At 37.3% G+C, this 17,675-nt stretch overlaps 1 long non-coding RNA gene across 2 annotated transcripts; it reads right to left on the bottom strand.

Annotated features, from left to right (window-relative positions):
• Positions 1 to 787: 787 nt before the first annotated feature.
• On the bottom strand, positions 788 to 7,287 carry LOC115300795. 2 transcript variants are annotated; one of them, XR_003912846.1, is made up of 3 exons: positions 7,159 to 7,287; positions 1,500 to 1,591; positions 788 to 1,115 (listed from the first exon to the last, which is right to left on the bottom strand). It is a non-coding gene; the product is annotated as an uncharacterized LOC115300795 (long non-coding RNA). The 2 variants fall into 2 exon arrangements; XR_003912847.1 differs by having other exon boundaries at positions 7,127 to 7,194.
• Between the last annotated feature and the right edge of the window lie 10,388 nt (positions 7,288 to 17,675).

Raw genomic sequence — 17,675 nt, 5'->3', positions numbered from 1 at the left:
TATTTTTAGAAAGCAGGAGAGGGGCAGAGAGAGAAGGAGAGACAATCCCAAGCAGGCACTGTGCTCAGTGCAGAGCTCAATGCAGGGCTCTATCTCACAAACCGTGAGATCAAAACCTGAGGGGAAATCAAGAGTCAGATGCTTAAATGATTGAGCCACGTAGGTGCACCTAAAATTTTTTAAATTGAGTTTAAGAAACTCATCATATGTTTGATACTATGTACATATCTGTTATGGACTAAATGTTTGTGTCCACCCAAAATTCATGCTTTGAAGCCCCAATATGATGATATTTAAAGATGGAGCCTTTGTCGGTTAATTAGGGTTAATGAGGTCCTGAGGGTAATTCATGATGGGATTGGTGGGCATATCAGAAGAGGAAGAGAGATCTCTTTTCACGCACACTGTGAGCACACAGACAGCAGCTGTCTGCAAAGCAATAAACGGGCTCTCGCTATGAACTGAATGAGCCAGCACCTTGATCTTGCACTTCTCAGCCTCCAGAACTGAGAAATTGATTTTTATTTTTGAAGCCACCTGGTCTATGATATTTAGTTAATGGCAACCTGAGCTGACTAATAGAGCATCTTAAGATCTGCTATATTATTCAGATGAGAACTAAAGAAAGTCACTGTTTTATATTAAACCTATGTCTTATTAGAATGAATGAATGAATGAATGATGAATGAATCAATGAATGAATGAATAATTTTTAGTGAAAAACAAGGAGTCATAAAGATGTAACATTTTAAGGACAAGATATTAGAGTAGTATTTGTTACATCTCTTTTATTTGCAAATGATAAATCAAGTTATTTAAGCCAAGCAAGGAATTATATTGGCTCATGTACATGAATAGTACAAATTTGGCTGCAGGTATAGTTGGATTCCAGGCTTCTATCGATGTCATATGGTGTCAGTCTTTCCTTTTCTATCACTTGGCTCTCCTCTTCGTTGACTCAATTTCAAGAAGCTCTTTCTTCCTGGTGACAGAATGGCTGCTTGCTGCTTCGCATGAATATCTGATGTTATGAGCAACCCCAGAGGAAGGATAGCTTCTTTTTTCGAATATTTCCTCCAATGGGCCTAGAATTGATGTCCATTTTCTGGGGAAACCTGAGAGGTAAAGAAGTGAAACCATTTAAGGGTGTGTGCTATTAATGAGTGGCCATTACTATAGGCGGGTAGGGCTCGGTCCCACGGGATCTCTGATGCTATAGGCCTACTGCTTGACTTGCTACCTGGTAAATATATATTTGTTGGATAAAAGAATGAGTGACTCATTGGATGAATGAATGAATGAATCATTGAATTAAACCATAAGTGAATCTGTGAGTCCATGAATGCTCAGATAATAAGAATTTATTTATGTGCTTATTTTTCATCCATGTCCAGCTTATTCTTTATTTAGTTGTCCTTTTACACCCCTGGGAGAACAGAATTGCAATGTCACTGATACCCGTGGTGTTTCCATGATGGGCAAGGGAGAAGGCCACTTACTGGTAAAGGCAGAGGCTGTATTAAGTACTGCTGAGCTTGTCACTGGGCACAGTATCTCTCTACTTGCCACTTACTTCAGCACAGATTGTATCCTAATGAAAAGAGAACACAAAAGGACACGAAAATTGTACATTCTACTCTGGGGAAGTGCACACTAGAGGTAAGGGACATGTGATAAAATTAATTCCTTAGCTTAAATGAAAACATAAACGATTACCAATCGTTGGATCCAGAAGTTAAGTGATTTGCTTGAGGTCCCCTCATAAAATAGTGGCCAAGATAGCATGATAACCTTGGTGCCTTAACTCTCAACCAAGACTTCCAATTAAAGATTACTATTTAAATTGCAATTTAATCAATGATTATATAGTTTGGTGATTTTTCAACACTCACTGTACATCAGGACTATGAGGAACATTGTTCAAAAACTCGTATGTCTGCAACCAACCTCTAGTTAATCAGGTTTAGTTAGTCTAAGTTGATCATTGGCATTTTAAAAAACTAACTTTAATGTGTAGCCACCGCTAATATTCACAAAGAAAGTTGGTGATAAGAATTCAAAAAATAGTCTTTTTCAAAGGTTTACTCAAAAGAATCAGATAATCAATCACACTTTACTATGTCCTGCTTATGTATTCAAACAGTGAATACAAATTCTAAACTTAATGTATTTTCTAACAAAGATCCAGCCAAGGAGGTATCAAAAAAATACCTGATGATTAAGAATAATAGACTTTTCACATAGGTTGATAAAGAAGTGACCGAGCTTTCTAAACTCTTCCAAATACATTTTATTGCATTTCATTATGACATTGACATTTAGCCAAAGTATTCCATCTAAGCAGTGAAATTGACCTTAATTGTTTTCTTGGATTGTCAAAGTTTGTTGATCCTATTATGATATTTATTGCATCTGCACTTCAGCTGAATGTGAAATGATTGTATATTAATTCACATGGAATCTTGATACCTATTAGCAATATGGAAGGTTTAATTTAATGTTGCTTGCGCGAGTGCCGGGAGATGTGCAGGTGGGAAGGCATGCGATTCTAATCTCTTTTCATAAGCTACAGCTGAATTAGCATCGCACATCAGTGTATCATCTTTTCACAGTTTATCCTTTTTCAATCAGTTTGCCGTTTCACCTTGTTAGTTCTGACAGAAGCGAAGTAGAAACGCCAAAAGCTGTTGAATAAATGTAACGTTGAGTCATATATATTTCAGCTGTACACAACAGAATTCAATTGGTTTTCTTGGGTAATGTCGCTGCTCATTTGATAGGCCTTAATTAGAACCGATGTTTTTTATCTGCAAAGTTTTAGTAGAAAGTGTTCATTCTTAAAAAAAAAAAAAAAAAAAGAAGGGGCAAAACCCTCTTGCATTTAATCATGCTAAACAAGCTCTTTAGACAATTTGCTCAGAAATTCCTCTAATTAAAGCTTACCCTCCAGGTAATGTGGTGATCAGATCTACCAGCGGGTATAAATTAGGGACATTATGCAATTAGCACTAAGACCACAAATGGAAGTAACAGCTGGGTGGCTGGAAGGGAAGGAAGAAACAGCTCCCAGGTGGCTCTTTAATATTAGGGAGAAGGTCTTCTGTAAGAATGTGCTGTGGTGACTGGTTCTTTAGCTCAATGAATGGAGTATTTTTCTCTGTATTCATGTCAAAAGATTAAATTTGAATATATCTGAAAATTTTGTGAACAGATCAGAATGTTTAGCCTTCGTTCAGAAATGGATTTTAGTTTCTATTAATTTGAAACCTCCTGAATACTAGTCAAATGAATTTCACGCTCATGTAAAAAAAAAAAAAAAAGCTCCAGTGTTAACAGAAAGTTTGCCTGGGAGAATCAAAAAGGGGAGAGAGGCATGACTTTTTTTTTAATAGGAGCCCAAGGCGATGGTAAGGCTACAGTATTTCTCTACTTGAATCCAAGTTGGAACACTAGCCCAAATAAAAATATATTTGGAAATTTTTTGTTGTAATGTCTATCTCCTAGTATTTGCTTAGATGCTGAGTTGTATCCATCCCTCCTTATTCACACCATCTCCCTTTCTTATTCTACCTTATTAATTTAGCTTCCTAAATTCAGTTCAAATATCGCTGGATGTAGCAGCTTTTTTTTTTTTACCACTTTGAGTTGGATGATCGTCTTTTCAGATTTCATGCCTCCCTTTGCATCTCTAATATCACAGCAGTTATTCATACTTTGTGTCTAGAAGACATAAGCCTATTTTCAAGAAGACTGAGGACACACCACTTAGAAGGACCTGGGTACTAATGATTATCTAATAGGAATGTTGTGTTTTGTTGAACCTCAAATTTGAAGAATATGGAAATGGAGTCAAAGACATGTTGCCAAAATGAAATAAATGTTCTTTCCAGCTAATAAAATGGGGAAAATATGTAAAGGATCTAATGAAAAATACTAGGTCTGAAGAAAACTAAGAGGCAGTTTAAAAAAATAATAATGTTTACTTTTAATCTTTCAAAAAGCATTGTTAATTTGATGCCATTTTTATTTATCATATAGATACTCCTGTTAATAGCATTTAGATTTCTACAGGGGACTGACATCGGAGCTGTTTTTAATTACAACAAACTTGACAAGCCTCATTTGATCATGGTGTCAATCTCTCTCTTCCAGTGTGCTCATGGAACTCCCATTTACATGAGCAGGGGTTCTAGCTAAGGGGCCTAGGTGAGGAGAGTGTCATTAAGATCTAAGTGGTCCAACACAGTCACCAAGTCCAACACAGTCACCAAGTCAAGAACGGTCACCAAGTCGAAATTCAGAATATCTATCAGGAGAACTCACTCAAGACAGCACATCTCACTTTTGGAGTTCCTGCCCCAACCCTCATTCTGGGGCCATTTGCCAATTCTGTTAAATCAGCAAGACTATGGTATTAAAACAGTGTTTCTCAAAGGCTGTGCTGTTGACATTTCTGGTCAGATGATTCTTTGTTGTGGGAGCTGTTCTCTGCGTGGTAAGATGTTTAGTGACATAGCTGGCCTCTACCCACTGGGTGCCACTGGCACCTGGGAGTTTTGACAACCAAAAGATCTTCAGGAATTGCCAAATGTCCTCTGGAGCAAAATCACCCCCAGTTGAAAACTGCTGCCTGAGGCAGACCATGCATAACTTGCTTTGGAATAGAAAATTTTAAACGGTAAATCTCTCTGAACCAGGGGACTTGAGCTGCAGACCTCAACGACCCTCGACTTAGCTCATAGCATGGCCTAAATCCTTTAATCAAGGATATGCGATCATCTGAAAGACCTGCTGGTCAGTCACAATTGCTGAGAGAATTTCATTTTCTTTGAGACTCAAAGTTGCATCATAATAGGTTTTATTAACTCGAAAGAGAGATTACTTAACCAGACTAAGCCTTGTTCTTTGACACAGCTAGTCTGCTTTCATCTAATTTACAAAACTTCTCTTCACAAATCCTTTAAGGAGGCTATGTTGGAATTGAAGCAGAAGTGACTTTCAGAAGTGGATTTAAGGAATGAATCATAACATTTATTGCAAATTTTAAATATGTTACTTATCACATTCATTGTATACCATTTGGACTTACAATTTGAGTGAATTTGAGAGATTACATGTGATTGACCCTGGAGCAGCCCTGAAGTATCAAAATGGAGTGAAGAGCATGACTCAGACCCTATCCATATGCTCAGCACGAGTGTAGGTCACAAACGCCCTCTAGGCCTCTGCTTCTAATTGTCACTAGGAGATTGGAATGGAGAAAGGATTTCCAAACTTGGTGCCTGGTTGCCACAGCTCAGCAGGGAAGGTGGTGGTGCCAGGACCCCAGACCCTGATTTAGCCATGCAGGTTGTTTTGTTTGCTTGTTTTCAGCATTTAAATTTAAAGCATTTAAAGATTTATTTGATTGGAATCATATTTGATATGGTCACTGATAGACTTCTTTGAAGCAGATGCCGTGATGGAGTTTTGAGTACAAGGAATGAATCAGGAATCAGCACCCACACAGGGAAGTTAGTGAAAAGATTAAAGAGTGAATATAATATATATGATATATATTACATGTTGTGAGGAGGTTATTTTCATTTTTTCGGGTGTGTTTTATTTTGTTTTGTTTTCAATGAAGCCTTTCAAACACTTCACCTGGTTCTTTATTTTTTTTTTAATTTTTTTAATGTTTTATTTATTTTTGATACAGAGAGAGACAGAGCATGAGAGGGGGAGGGGCAGAGAGAGAAGGAGACACAGAACCAGAAGCAGGCTCTGAGGTAGCTGTCGGCACAGAGCCTGACACGGAGCTCAAACCCACGAACCATGAGATCTGACTGGAGCCAAAGTCGGAGGTTTAACCGACTGAGCCACCCAGACGCCCCAATTCAGCTGGTTCTTTAACATCAAGTCAGGATTGAGAAGGTACTGATGAAAGAAGTAAAAACATTGAGGATGAAAAAGTGATTAATGCAATCCTTTCTTGGTCCTTCCTCCAAAAGAATCTTAAAACCACAAAACTGTTTACCTATTACCTCTCCACCCCCCCTCCCCAAAGACCAATGTTAGATGTCAATTTCACAAATATTTCAATATAAAGGATGTAGGAGTATTTCCAGGCAAGGCATTCATAATGAACAAAACATAATTAAACTGTAGGATATGTACGAAGATGAAGATAAAAAATTATAATTCATAGTTTACATAGTGAGGGCCAATTTCTCATTCTCTAAGGCTGTCTACAAAACCAGCAGGATTATACGCTTTCAGTTCTTTTCGATAGCTTCTTGTCAGGCAATAGCACTCACAGAGTCCTTAATCTTTAGGGGGATTTCCTGTCCCTTGCTAACTCAACACTGGACACTGAATAACTTGCAAGAGGTTGTGACAGAGTTAGGAGGCAAGTGTGTACGCTAGAAATAGGGTACACCAGATACAGTGAAATTCCACGAAAGTAGAAGCACTCAGCTTACAGCACAGACCTCACACTAATAGGATTTAAATAGCGGTTTTGACCTCTTCTTTAACTGAATCTACCTTGAAGAAAACACCACCTGACACAAGTTAGCATGTTGAACTCCATGAATTGTTCAACTTGAAGTTTAAGTAAGTTAAGCACTTAAAAAGTATATATCCAACTCTGATTGATCCAGATATATTATTAAATCAGTCCAAACTTTTCTTTGGCATTCAAATATGCAACATTTGTGGTTTTGTGAGAAAACTTCACTGGTGTCAAATTTGGGGTTCCTGATGCCTATGTCAATGTCTTAAAGGCTTCAGCATGCCCTTCTCCTCCCAATCTGCCCCCCTTCTGTCTTAGAGGGGTTACCATGGTGTATTCATCTTGACAATTCACTTCATGTTCTGGCCAGTATTTGATCCATCATCATTCCCTGTCAAGTTCATCTCCCAAAAGAGCGTATTTCAGAAAGTGTGGGCTCTGGACTCAGACTCTAAAAGTGTTCAAATTCTGCCACCTCCCTTATGACTTATATGACCTCAGCCGAATGAGCTAACTTCTCACTGCCTCAGCTTTCCCACTGATAATAAAAGTAGAGCAGGAGCAACATATTTCATAGAAGGGTTCCACCTTAAAAAGGGATATAATGTCAGAATCACTTTTTAAATTCCTTACATCAACAATAAAATACATGCTTTGCCATATACCCTGTGATTTCCATATGTCTTCTTTCAAACAAGTTCACAGTAGCTTCTCTATCTTGAGTGCAAATACAACCAACTTTCTTCCATATTACGGAGCCTAGTCTGGCCCCAAAGTGCACAGTCTGGCTTAGACTGAAGGTGCTGGCTTGAAATAGCATAGTAACTGTGAATTATAGGCTCAAGTAAGGAGGCAGGTGTTTGCATTACAAGATGCATGGGGCAAATGATGGTGTCACAAAGGCACGAATATGCAGGCAGTCCTAGGCAACCACAGCACCTTCTGCTGTGTTTCTTCTGCCTCAGTGCTCTCTCCGGCTCTGTGTCAGTTGGCAAGGTCATGAACCTGACTGACGGAGAAAAGAGCTCGTCTTCACAATAATTACAATGATTTGTTTTCAGGTAATATGGGAACCCAGACAGGTCAGATATGAAGCAGTGGTTGAAATAACCCCAGTTTGCAATTTATAAGACAAGGATGAGTCTGCAGGGCACGGACTTCTCTTGAACTCAGATCTAGTAGTGTTTTCATGTACCATACAGTAAAATGGTAGAATAGGAAATACAGCAAAAAAGAACATATATATATATATATGAATAAGAAAGAAGTGATGATCATACCTACTGTAAGGATGCAGGTCTGAACCAAACTGACTCTATGACAGGTTTCAAGTTTCCCTCTGACCTTGGAGGCCTAAGTGTCAGTTTCTCAGAATCATTAGACAATAGAAGGGCACACATTGCCCACGGAAGGAGGGACAACCCTTATAACACCTAATCAGGAAAGGCCAGCTAATACCCTTAACATTTCTAAGGGCAGGCCTAGAAGGCTAGTTACACCCTGCGTTAGGGTCCTGGGTCCTGGGTCCACTCTGTAATTAGTTAACACTCTAAATGTTGTGATTGGGTCCCGCCAAAAGTAATGAATACTCTAGGCAATGTGAATGGTTAAAGCTGCTGTCAATAATATTGTAGAATAATGATTGGATCACTATACCTGTGTCACAATTTCCTGTAACTCCCCTTCCCAAGCCCATAAAAGCCCTGCCCCACCTTTGTTCGGGGCTCTTAGCATGGATCCACTGCGCTGGTGAAGTCTGTGAGCCCGAGCTTATAAGTCTGTAATAATAAAGCCCTTTGCTTTTGCTTTTGCATGTGTGACTCAGTCTCCCTGGCAGTTTCTGGTTTTGGGGGATGATATTAAAAATCTGGGCATAACACTACCTCACTGGAGTTTTCAAAAGAATAAATGAGATAATATTTCTAAGGAATTTAGAAAAGTGTCTGATTTTGGTAAAAACTTAATAAATGTTAGTTTATCTTCTTTCTTGCTCATTCTCTATTAGCAGGAAGTCCAAAATCATTCACACAAGATCTTTATCTTGCTTGACTTTCCAAGAATCAGGATTGGTGGCAGGGAAAGAGTTCTTATTCAGTCCAGCCAGGTGAAGAGAGAAAGAACTAGATAATCTGGTTAGTTCACTGTGCCTTTTTTTATTTTATCTCTGCCAAATGCACCATTGTTGAATAGCACAGTAGATATTGGTCTCCTTGCGTGGCAATAGAAATCTTGTTTGTCCAGATTTCTACATGGTGTTTGCTACAACTAAACACTGTCTTCCAAGGGGATAGGCGTATTAGTGTACATTAAACATGCTTAATTATTTTCCTCCAAATATAGACAGTGTTGTATCCAAAGGGCCTTCAAATCTTAGCCATATCCAATAAGAAATTACTTCTCCTATAAGAATGAACTGTGATGTAGCTTGATTACCATTCTGGTCTTCTTCCTAACAATAAGGAATTTTTCCTTGAGGGCTACTCCAGCCAATGATCCTTCATCAATACCATTCCAGTCTGCCAACACGGGGAATAGTATATATGGCAGATTTCCAAGATAGATGCAATGATTCCTTCCATCCCTGCAGGCATGCCCTTCCCAATATGATTTTGTGACTCTTCCATTAAAATAGACTCTATTTCTCCTCCCTTAAAGTGTGAGCTGGCCCTATGACTTGCTTTGGCCAAATAAATATGTAGAAGCAATGTTATGTGCCTTCTGAGCAAAGCCTCAGGAGGCTCTGTATCTTCCATTTTGAGACTTTTGCTGTTTGAATCTATTATGTGAAGAAGTCTGAGCTTGATAGAAAGATACAGCTGATAGACACCCCCAACTCCAAATTTATGCACAAGGCTATCCTAACCATTCAGTAGTAGCCAGGTCCCCAGCTGACTATGGCCACTTGGGTGATCCCAAGTGTGACCAGCAGAGGACCCAGCCAGATCATCTCAGCTCAACTTGCTACCAGAGAATTGTGAGCAGCTAAAACTGTGGTGGTTTCTGCCACTAAATTTTGGGATTTTTTTTTTTTTAATGCAGCAATATATAGCAAATATATAATCTTGGAATCCTGGAAGGAAAAATTGGAGATTTCTATTCCTTTCATTTAAGAACTATTTTTGGCTTTTTGTGCAAATAATTCCCTCCCTTCAGGAATTCTCTTGGAGGGATAATATTCTTTCACCAAACTGTAACTCTTGTTTTATATTCTTCCTCAGGAAAAGTGCTGCCTTCTGGGATCTGTCTTGTGTGTTTCTCTTTCTTTCTTTTTTGTTAAATTTATTTTGCAGAGAGAGAGAGACAGACAGACAGACAGACAAACAGACAGAAAGCAACCAGGGGAGAGGAATAGAGAGAGGGGGCCAGAGGATCTGAAGCACACTCCACATGGACAGCAGAGAGCTGGAAACCAGGCTCTGAACTCACGAACCATGAGATCATGATTTCAACTGAAGGCAGATGCTTAACTGACTGAGCCACCCAGGTGCCCCTTCCCTCCTTCCTTCCTTCCCTCCTTCCTTCCTTCCCTCCTTCCTTCCCTCCCTCCTTCCTTCCCTCCCTCCTTCCTTCCCTCCTTCCTTCCTTCCCTCCTTCCTTCCTTCCCTCCTTTCTTCCTTCCCTCCTTTATTTCTTTCTTTCTCTCTCTCTCTCTCTCTCTCTCTCTCTCTTTCTTTCTTTCTTTCTTTATCCTTCTTTCCTTCCTTCTTTCTTTCTCTCTTTCTATCATCTATCAATCATCTTTCTACTATCTATCTATACATGACTTAAGAAAATTTACATATGTGGTACTTTGCTTTTAGGGACTGCCTTCAACTCTGAAGATAGAAATGTCAAGCTTAATTTTTAAATTATATATAAAATTATTTTTACAACCTACCATACATCATATGGGTACACAATAATTTATTAATCAGTATCCATTATTGAATATTCATTATGTTTCTAAAATTTTACAACTATAATTTTATTAAGAATAGATTCTAACATAAATCTTTACTTACATATCTAACATAAATCTTTACTCACATTTCTTCAATACATATTCCTAGAAATACAATGACTGATTTAAAGGGTGTGAAACTCTTTTTAAGCTTTTAGTGACTACTTCAAATTACTTTCCAGATAGGTCTATAGAATTTATATCACTACCAGAAGTATGTAATACTAACTTTCCCTGCCACTTAAGGTTATTAACTTTTTAAAAGTTTGCTAAATGTTTGATAATGAAACATGGTATTTTATTGTTACTAACACATTTTTTTTAAATGAGCAATATATTCATAACATTTTTTTCACATTTTGAATAATTTTCTTCTCTTTTTCCCCATTTGTAGGGAATGCAGGAGGGGCAGAGAGAGAGTGGGAGAGAGAGAGAATCCCAAGCAGACCCCGCACTGGGAGTGCAGAGCCTGACTCATGGCTCAAATGTACCAACCTTGAGCTCATGACCTGAGCCAAAACCAAGAGTTAGACACCTATCCAATTGAGCCACCCAGGTGTCCCTCCACTTGAGATTTTAGAAGTATTTAGAGAGGCCTGGGTGGCTCAGTTGGTTAAGCATCCTACTCCTGATTTCTGTTCAGGTTATGATCTCACAATTCATGGATTGAGCTCCTCATTGGGCTCCACACTGAGCATGGAGCCTGCCTGGGATTTTCTTTCTCCCTCCCTCTGCCTCTTTCTCTGTCTCTCAAAATAAATAAATAAAAATTTAAAAAATAAATAAGAATAGTAAAAGTGTTTAAAATATTTTAAATACAATGAACTATCATGGCTACCCTATTCTAAATAGCATTCTGTTTCTGTTTGTTTGTTTTTTCCCTAGTTTCCCCCTTAAAAATTCACACTGGGAAACTCAATAAATATTTTAACCAAAAGCTACAAGTTATCAATGATACTTTTAAAAAAACAGTATTTCCTTCCAGAGCAGGTTATTTTTTTTAATTTTTGAAAACTTTTTGCAGTTTTTAAAGAGTAAGTAGGATTTAAAAAATTTTTTTTACATTTATTTATCTTTGAGAGACAGAGTGAGAGAAAGTGTGAGCGAGGGAGGGACAGAGAGAGGAGACACAGAATCTAAAGCAGGCTCTCGGCTCTAAGAAAGAGTTCAACACAGAGCCTGACACGGGTCTCAAACTCACAAACCATGAGTTCATGACCTGAGCCCAAGTCAGACACTTAACTGACTGAGCCACCCAGGTGCCTCAAAATTAAGTAGGTTTTAAACCTCAGTTTTGTAATTTAAATTATATCTTGGGTGAAATATATAATTTAAAAATATATTTAAGAAAGGAAAAAAAGTTTATTAAATATTTATTGGATCAAAGAGTCCACATAATCCTTGATGTGTCTTCCATTTTTTCTGTGTCTCTCATCAAGATAAGTGCACAGAGTGTTTTCTAGAGTTGAATGCAAGTTAAAACTTCCAACAAAATTTAAGTCTTTTCTTAGCTAGCTCTAAGGTTCTTTGTAGTGATAAAGGACTACAAACTCGACTTTCCAAAATAAAAACAGAAATACTCAGGAAAAGCAAAAACGTATATCAGAAACATCATTTTACTCTTTTGATTAAGGCACCTAAGTTTCTTTGGAGTAAAAATGTTTATACATCCATTTTATGTTAGAAGCCTAAATTTATACTAAACAAGCAACTGCTTATGCTACCAATTGGTATTAATATAATGGATGAAATTGGGGGGGATTATTATACTGGACTGTCCGAAAAGAGATTTTTAAGTACAATGTCTGTATACCACCAACTGAAGTGTTTGGGTTGTATAGAAACATCATTACTTGCATCTTGCATATGAGCATTTTTTTAATTCCTAAATTCCCTCCTGGAACCCAGATGGATTTTCCAGAAGAAAAGACAAACCCAGTGCTCCTGGCTCTCACAATGCTTGGCCTAAGGAGTTGGGAAATAGGAATGGTTAGCAAATGGTTCTTTGGTGGCTGTAATCCTCCTGCCTTCTCTTAAGACAACCTACTCACCTTCCAACTTTTACCCCATCCACATGAATGTCTAAATAGATCATAAATATTATCTTGTCCTTAAAACTAAAACACACACACACACACATTGTAAAATCAATCTCCTTCTCTTTCAGAGGGGGAAAAAAGGTGATTTCAAAAAGTCAGAAGATACTATAAGACTTTTGGTGAATACCTTTCTTGCCTTTTTGGGGATTTTCATTGCCAATGGAAACCTGTGGCCACAATCCTTTTGAAAAGTTTTGGTTTTAAACATAATGTCAAACCACTCCAACTGGCCCCAGTGAAATAGCGAAAATTTAAGACACTTTTTCTTACTCTGGAAAAGTTCTTATTCTGGAACCGGGCTTTGAAATTGGGCAAGATGGACATTTTCTCTCTTGCTATAGATGAGGCTAACATCTCTTGCAAAGGAAAGTTTTCCAAACCTTTTCCAGGGTATGAATCAGGACTTGCAGAGCTGCCCCCTAATTAGCCAACCAATTTAGAAAATATAGCATCCCTTTATTTAAAGTTTTCATGTTTATTCTTTTTTTAATTTTTTAATGTTTTATTTATTTTTGATACAGAGAGAGACAGAGCATGAGAGGAGGAGGGGCAGAGAGAGAAGGAGACACAGAACCAGAAGCAGGCTCCAGGCTCTGAGCTAGCTGTCAGCACAGAGCCTGACGAGGGGCTCGAACCCAGGAACGTGAGATCTGACCTGAGCCGAAGCCGGAGGCTTGACCGACTGAGCCACCCAGGCGCCCCATGTTTATTTATTCTTGAGGGAGGGAGAGACAGAGCACGAGCAGGGGAGGGGCAAAGAAAGAGGGAGACAGAGAATCCTAAGCAGGTTCCAATTCTGAGCTGCCAGCACAGAGCCCACTCTTATTGGAAAATAACTAGCATGAAAATTACTTTTGTGTTCCAAGAAGAGCCCTGATTTTACTGCTGCATGCTCAGGCTGTGCAGGACGAAATGAGAGGCTTAAAGCAGGTATAGAAAACAGCTAGGGTACAATTTAAATAAATATAGAAGTAATGAAAAGAAATAAATATAGAAATAATGAAAAGAAATAAATATAGAAATAATGAAAAGAAATAAATATAGAAATAATGAAAAGATGAGCGTACGCTCAGATAAATTTCAGAGAATGTCTCTAAAATAATGTTTTAAATGAAATCTCAAGAAAATACATTGCTAAATATGAATGCTTAATTAGAAATCTTAAAATAGAAATTTCAAGGTGTTTGTTCCTAAAGTTTTGCTTGCTTCTTTTGGCAATATTGCTTGACATAACTACATTTTGAATTATGTTAGCTTTCCTGGCACTAAAGGAAATAAGTTGACTTTTAAAAGAAAAAAAAAGTAATTATTTTACACACTCAAGAATAATTTACGTCTTAGCCCCAGCATATGGTGACTGATTTATTTCAGTTGACCTTTTTTCATGGCTAGCATTAGAATATATCAGCTGATCAATAACGTTTGAATTTTTAGAGCATATTCTGCAAAGCAGTTAAAATACCTCCCCCCATATACTTTTCTATAAATCAACTAATCAGCATTCTGGTCCCTACATAATCCTTAAATGATCATCTGTGTACATGAATAAACTCTTAGCAAATTAACTCTTTTTCAATTATATTTGTCTAATTATAAAGTAACTAAACGAGGCTGAAGAGATAAATGAGAGAAGAGGGGTAGTCTCACACTCTTTAGGAAGATTCTGGAAAGCAATCACATGGTAACATGTTTTATTTAGCTGAGAAAGCCCTACAAAGATGTGGGGGAAAATCACTTATTCTTACAGCTTCCTCAAACTAAAGTACAAATTAAGGCCACACACCTTTATTATCCTTATGAGATTAATTTTCTAATGGCCTTTTCTACTCCTTAGATTCCACTATTCCATTCTCCATGTATATTAAAACAAACAAAAATAAAATAAAATCAAGAAACCCTCCAGGAAGCTCTTTCAGCCAAGAGATCAGTCCTGGTTACCAAAAATTTATAGAAAATAAACAAGAAAACCTGTTCATCACCTGCAGGCCTACTACACACGGCTACCACCAACGCCTACTGTGCTGGCTCACATTGTTGCTGTTGAAATAGTCAGCTCCGTTAGTTTAATGTTAATAGCTGTCAAAGATTTGCTACATCCATCATGTGTGTATGTGTTTGTGTACATATGTGTGCATGTAAAAACGTTATGTGTGTATATATGTGTACATGTGTATGTTTGTGTATGTAGGAAACTAACTATTCAGATATATGAGTTGGCCAATAATAAAAACTGAGACAGAGTAGAAACCAGATTATTAGTGGCCTCATGGGTCAGGCTCAGGGGCTTGGGCTTTGTTATGGGCAAGAGAGAGTTTAAAGCAGGGTTATAAAATAAACCAGAGTTTAGGTAGCCCATTCTGTTGCAATGTGTTGCAATAAAGGGGGATGTATGGGGAATAATTCAAAAGACAGATATAAGTTCAGAGACTTTTGCAAATACAATGAGAACTTGAAACAAAGCCACTGTAATGGGAAAAGCAAGGAGTAGAGAGTTGCAAATACCCCTTTGTAACTCAAAATTCATAATGACTAAAAGATTTCCATGTGAATTTAATTCACATATGTGAATTTGAATATCCTCTCTTAAAAAACAATATCATTTTGTGTAGGGGTTTTAATAAACAGAGCTGTGGTTTTTGAGGCTAAAATCAAACTATGAACTAAGATTGTAACTCAACAAGGAGCTTCTTACCATTATTTTCCTCTGTAGTCTGGGATGGGCTTATCATTGTTATATTCATTGATTAGTATTTAGTCAATTGCTAGAAACAATATTCTGATGAAGACGATCAGTAAACATCTGTTGAAGTTAAATAGATTAACTCACATGAGTAAATCATTTCGATTATTTAAAGTCTGATAGGTCACTTTGCCAACATTTTAGGCTGGCATGAATTCTGTTTTCTTTTCAATATTGTAAAATTGTGGGGTGGGGGGAATGGAGAGTGTCCACACTGTGGCCAAATAAATTCATTAACTAAAAGAGAGTGATCTTAACTACCAAGTAAATCCAAAGATTAAGGCAACCAAGTCATTTAAATTTCCAAGGCTCATTAACCTAATGGCATGATTTTTTCAAGTGACTCTAATGATACTCTGTTAGTTCACCAGGTCATAATATTTGAACACTCCAGTGGTTGCTGCATGACTGGCTGGTTGTACAGCTGAAAGGGAATAAGGAAGAGATTTCGAGACGTCAGTCCAAAGCAGTAGAAGCTGTGTCTGTGGGCCAAGGTTTGAGGGTTTTGAATGAAATGACTAAAATGATTATAGTCTGTGTGCTCAGGCTACTTGGAGACAGAAAATGAAAGCCCCCCACCCACCACCCCAGATCTACTGTACATGGATTTTGATGCTGCATAGCTTTATCACTTCCTTACTCTGAACTGAGACAGTGACTTCTGTTACTTTTCCAACAGTCTTTAAGAAAGAAAGAAAGAAAGGAAGAAAGAAAGAAAGAAAGAAAGAAAGAAAGAAAGAAAGAAAGAAAGAAAGAAGAAAAAATCATGAAATAAAATCTATATAATTGCATCTCCCAATGATTGCTGGAAAAATACAATAAAGCATATTGTAAAACTAAAGTGCTGAGGTAAAAGAAAATAAAAATAAATAAATAATAAAATGGAATGACTGTGCTCACTCAGTGTGGCCCCCCCATTTAAAAAAATTTAACTATGACTTTAACTGATTTTCAATGCTTCTTCTTTCTTAGAAAATTATTGAGAACTATTTTTTCAAATCCATGAAATATTGCAAAAGAATATTATATTTAAATAGATTTAATTGGTTGTTGGGTGAAATGAGTAGCAAGCCTTGGAAAGATAAATTATCGAGTAATAAAAACTTGTCCTTTTCCCATGGTGTGTGGGTTTAACTTTCTGATTCTCTGAGAACCCCACAATTATAGGTACTCACTTAATAAAAATGAAAATCAACTTGCATACTCCTGTTCCCAAAAAAGCAAGCACAGTATATAAGGAAAATGATTGGTTTTTAGCATTTAAAATTAAATGTACTTGAAGGTGTAATATGATTTCTTTCAAGTTCTTTTAAATTAATATTTAATATTGTATATTTGGTGTTTAAATTTGGTTGTAATATGGGTTTATGAAAATCTAATAAGTAAAACACAGAAATAAAGTCGTAGGCAGTGGTGTTAGCTCTTGACTTTTTCTATGAGCATGAATTGTGCAAACCTCTAACAAGATCTGCTAATCAGCTGCTAAAAGAGGGTCTCTATCCCGCCTTGCCAATGTATGGCTTCCACATGGTTTGAAAGCAAAGGTCTCTCGGCATTTGATCAATTGAAAGATACAGCATTATGAAAAATAGCTCCAAAGGAAGGCGTTATTTTGGTAGTCATCTGGGAAACAGCACAGACATACTCAAATTACCATTGGTCTAGCAATAAGGATATTGATGGGCACGTTTCTCTAGATCATCTGCCCCATTCATCGCTTGGATCAGTTAAGCTAGAGACAACGTTTCAGCCTGTGAATGTTTAATATAAAAGAATTTCATTAATATGCAACGTTCTTCATATTTCCATAACTCAAAGTTAACATTTTCATTCTGTGAATAATGATGGGTCTGCTCAGTATGTCCAGACACTTGCTAACATATGTATCTATTTCATTATGTGTTTCAAGATAAGATGAGGTAGGAGTCAAATCATTCATGTTCCAAAAGGAAACTGATCATTAGGTAGTACATGTAAGAAACATATGGCAAAGGGAAAAAGCACTGCTATTCTATGTAGACACTCCTCGATTTACCCAGATTGAGGCAGGAGAGAATGAAGCACATATTAGAAATGAACTCTCATTTTATTCCTGTTACTACCACACCCTTTCAGTAGAATGAATATTTATTTGAATAAACAGCATGATGATCCGTATTGCGATTGTAATCTCTCAACAGACACTTGTCCCAGAAAGCCTTTTATTTCAAGGGTTTTTACCATGTTGTTATCATTTGGTTTGGAATTGTTTCTATTCATCACTTATCTTACATACTGGAAATGCCCCTCGCACCACAGATGCTGCTGGATTTATCTTTGTGTAGCTAAAACCTGGCACAATTTCTGTCATGTAAGAAACACTCAAATAAATTTGTTTCCATTGTTTCCTTTTGCGATGAAAAA

The sequence above is a fragment of the Suricata suricatta genome, chromosome 9 (genome assembly GCF_006229205.1).
Source record: "Suricata suricatta isolate VVHF042 chromosome 9, meerkat_22Aug2017_6uvM2_HiC, whole genome shotgun sequence".
Classification (NCBI taxonomy): Eukaryota; Metazoa; Chordata; class Mammalia; order Carnivora; family Herpestidae; genus Suricata; species Suricata suricatta.
The sequence above is the reverse complement of the archived record's forward strand: the minus strand, read 5'-3'. Positions and strand labels throughout refer to the sequence as shown.